Source organism: Triticum aestivum, chromosome 7D (genome assembly GCF_018294505.1).
Source record: "Triticum aestivum cultivar Chinese Spring chromosome 7D, IWGSC CS RefSeq v2.1, whole genome shotgun sequence".
Classification (NCBI taxonomy): domain Eukaryota; kingdom Viridiplantae; phylum Streptophyta; class Magnoliopsida; order Poales; family Poaceae; genus Triticum; species Triticum aestivum.
In genome coordinates, this window is record NC_057814.1 from 138,325,398 (window position 1) to 138,330,055 (window position 4,658).

Genomic DNA, 4,658 nt, shown 5'->3' on the forward strand with positions numbered 1-4,658 from the left:
TCCTGTTCATCCAGCCTCCACCGCGCGCTACTCCACCGGCTACTGTTCAACCACCCCTCCACGGGCACCCCTCCACCATCTACTGTTGATCCAGCCCTCCACACCACGGGGTCCTGTTCAACCACCCCTCCACGGGCACCCCTCCACCGTCTACTGTTCATCCAGCCCTCCACACCACGGGGTCCTGTTCATCCAGAGGCAACGCCACCGCTCACTGTTCATCCACCCCCCCCCCACAATGCTCACTGTTTATCCCAGAGGCAGCATCGATCGGCTTCAGTTAGTAGCAGTAGCGAAGGAGTCGCTCGATCGGGTTCAGTTAACTGTTGGAGAACGTAGTAATTTCAAAAAAATTCCTACGCACACGCAAGATCATGGTGATGCATAGCAACGAGAGGGGAGAGTGTTGTCCACGTACCCTCGTAGACCGACAGCGGAAGCGTTATCACAACGCGGTTGATGTAGTCGTACGTCTTCACGATCCGACCGATCTAGTAACGAACGCACGGCACCTCCGAGTTCAGCACACGTTCAGCTCGATGACGTCCCTCGAACTCCGATCCAGCCAAGTGTTGAGGAAGAGTTTCGTCAGCACGACGGCGTGGTGACGATGATGATGTTCCACCAACGCAGGGCTTCGCCTAAGCTCCGCAACGGTATTATCGAGGTGTAATATGGTGGAGGGGGGCACCGCACACGGCTAAAATATCATATATCAAGTGTGTTTAGAGGTGCCCCATGCCCCCATATATAAAGGAGCAAGGGGGAGGCCGGCTGCCCTAGGCGCGCCAAGGAGAGGGGGGGAGTCCTCCTCCTAGTAGGAGTAGGACTCCCCTTTCCTAGTCCAACTAGGAAAAGAGGGGGGGAAGGAAAGAGAGGGAGAGGGAGAGGGAAAGGGGGCTGCGCCCCCCCTCTCCTAGTCCAACTAGGATTCCTCCTGGGAGGGGGCGCGCCACCTCCTGGCTGCTGCCCTCTCTCTCCCCTCTAGGCCCACTAAGGCCCAATACTTCCCCGGGGGGTTCCGGTAACCCTCCGGCATTCCGGTTAAATCCGAAACTTCTCCGGAACACTTCCGGTGTCCGAATATAGTCGTCCAATATATCAATTTTTATGTCTCGACCATTTCGAGACTCCTCGTCATGTCCGTGATCATATCCGGGACTCTGAACAACCTTCGGTACATCAAAACATATAAACTCATAATATAACTGTCATCGTAAATTTAAGCGTGCGGACCCTACGGGTTCGAGAACTATGTAGACATGACCGAGACACCTCTCCGGTCAATAACCAATAGCGGATCCTGGATGCTCATATTGGTTCCTACATATTCTACGAAGATCTTTATCGGTCAGACCGCATAACAACATACGTTGTTCCCTTTGTCATCGGTATGTTACTTGCCCGAGATTCGATCGTCGGTATCTCGATACCTAGTTCAATCTCGTTACCGGCAAGTATCTTTACTCGTTCCGTAATACACCATCCCGCAACTAACTCATTAGTCACAATGCTTGCAAGGCTTTATAGTGATGTGCATTACTGAGTGGGCCCAGAGATACCTCTCCGACAATCGGAGTGACAAATCCTAATCTCGAAATACGCCAACCCAACAAGTACCTTTGGAGACACCTGTAGAGCACCTTTATAATCACCCTTTTATGTTGTGACGTTTGGTAGCACACAAAGTGTTCCTCCGGTAAACGGGAGTTGCATAATCTCATAGTCATAGGAACATGTATAAGTCATGAAGAAAGCAATAGCAACATACTAAATGATCGGGTGCTAAGCTAACGGAATGGGTCGAGTCAATCACTTCATTCTCCTAATGAGGTGATCCCGTTAATCAAATGACAACTCATGTCTATGGCTAGGAAACATAACCATCTTTGATTAACGAGCTAGTCAAGTAGAGGCATACTAGTGACACTCTGTTTGTCTATGTATTCACACTTGTATTATGTTTCTGGTTAATACAATTCTAGCATGAATAATAAACATTTATCATGATATAAGGAAATAAATAATACTTTATTATTGCCTCTAGGGCATATTTCCTTCAGTCTCCCACTTGCACTAGAGTCAATAATCTAGATTACACAGTAATGATTCTCACACCCATGGAGTCTTGGTGCTGATCATGTTTTGCTCATGGAAGAGGCTTAGTCAACGGGTCTGCAACATTCAGATCCGTATGTATCTTGCAAATTTCTATGTCTCCCACCTGGACTAAATCCCGGATGGAATTGAAGCGTCTTTTGATGTGCTTGGTTCTCTTGTGAAATCTGGATTCCTTTGCTAAGGCAATTGCACCAGTATTGTCACAAAAGATTTTCATTGGTCCCTATGCACTAGGTATGACACCTAGATCGGATATGAACTCCTTCATCCAGACTCCTTCATTTGCTGCTTCCGAAGCAGCCATGTACTCTGCTTCACACGTAGATCCCGCCACGACACTTTGCTTAGAACTGCACCAACTGACAGCTCCACCGTTCAATGTAAATACGTATCCGGTTTGCGATTTAGAATCGTCCGGATCAGTGTCAAAGCTTGCATCAACGTAACCATTTACGATGAGCTCTTTGTCACCTCCATAAATGAGAAACATATCCTTAGTCCTTTTCAGGTATTTCAGGATGTTCTTGACCGCTGTCCAGTGATCCACTCCTGGATTACTTTGGTACCTCCCTGCTAAACTTATAGCAAGGCACACATCAGGTCTGGTACACAGCATTGCATACATGATAGAGCCTATGGCTGAAGCATAGGGGACATCTTTCATCTTTTCTCTATCTTCTGCAGTGGTCGGGCATTGAGTCTTACTCAATCTCACACCTTGTAGTACAGGCAAGAACCCTTTCTTTGCTTGATCCATTTTGAACTTCTTCAAAACTTTGTCAAGGTATGTGCTTTGTGAAAGTCCAATTAAGCGTCTTGATCTATCTCTATAGATCTTAATGCCTAATATATATGCAGCTTCACCAAGGTCTTTCATTGAAAAACTCTTATTCAAGTATCCCTTTATGCTATCCAGAAATTCTATATCATTTCCAATCAGCAATATGTCATCCACATATAATATCAGAAATGCTATCGAGCTCCCACTCACTTTCTTGTAAATACAGGCTTCTCCAAAAGTCTGTATAAAACCAAATGCTTTGATCACACTATCAAAGCATTTATTCCAACTCCGAGAGGCTTGCACCAGTCCATAAATGGATCGCTGGAGCTTGCACACTTTGTTAGCTCCCTTTGGATCGACAAAACCTTCCGGTTGCATCATATACAACTCTTCTTCCAGAAATCCATTCAGGAATGTAGTTTTGACATCCATTTGCCAAATTTCATAATCATAAAATGCAGCAATAGCTAACATGATTCGGACAGACTTAAGCATCGCTACGGTTGAGAAGGTCTCATCGTAGTCAATCCCTTGAACTTGTTGAAAACCTTTCGCAACAAGTCGAGCTTTATAGACAGTAACGTTACCATCAGCGTCAGTCTTCTTCTTGAAGATCCATTTATTTTCAATGGCTTGCCGACCATCGGGCAAGTCAACCAAAGTCCATACTTTGTTCTCATACATGGATCCCATCTCGGATTTCATGGCTTCAAGCCATTTTGCGGAATCTGGGCTCACCATCGCTTCTTCATAGTTCGTAGGTTCATCATGGTCTAGTAACATGACCTCCAGAACAGGATTATCGTACCACTCTGGTGCGGATCTTGATCTAGTTGACCTACGAGGTTCAGTAATAACTTGATCTGAAGTTTCATGATCATTATCATTAACTTCCTCACTAATTGGTGTAGGTGTCGCAGAAACTGATTTCTGCGATGATCTACTTTCCAATAAGGGAGCAGGTACAGTTACCTCATCAAGTTCTACTTTCCTCCCACTCACATCTTTCGAGAGAAACTCCTCTAGAAAGGATCCATTCCTAGCAACGAATATCTTGCCTTCGGATCTGTGATAGAAGGTGTACCCGGCAGTCTCTTTTGGGTATCCTATGAAGACACATTTCTCCGATTTAGGTTCGAGCTTATCAGGTTGAAGTTTCTTCACATAAGCATCGCAACCCCAAACTTTAAGATACGACAACTTTGGTTTCTTGCCAAACCATAGTTCATAAGGCGTCGTCTCAACGGATTTTGATGGTGTCCTATTTAGAGTGAATGCAGCCGTCTCTAAAACATAACCCCAAAATGATAGCGGTAAATCAGTAAGAGACATCATAGATCGTAGCATATCTAATAAAGTACGATTACGACGTTCGAACACACCATTACGCTGTGGTGTTCCGGGTGGCATGAGTTGCGAAACTATTCCGCATTGTTTCAAATGTAGGCCAAACTCGTAACTCAAATATTCTCCTCCACGATCAGATCGTAGGAATTTTATTTTCTTGTTACGATGATTTTCAACTTCACTCTGAAATTCTTTGAACTTTTCAAATGTTTCAGACTTATGTTTCATTAAGTAGATATACCCATATCTGCTTAAATCATCTGTGAAGGTGAGAAAATAACGATATCCGCCACGAGCCTCAATATTCATCGGACCACATACATCTGTATGTATGATTTCCAAAAAATCTGTTGCGCTCTCCATAGTTCCGGAGAACGGTGTTTTGGTCATCTTGCCCATGAGGCAC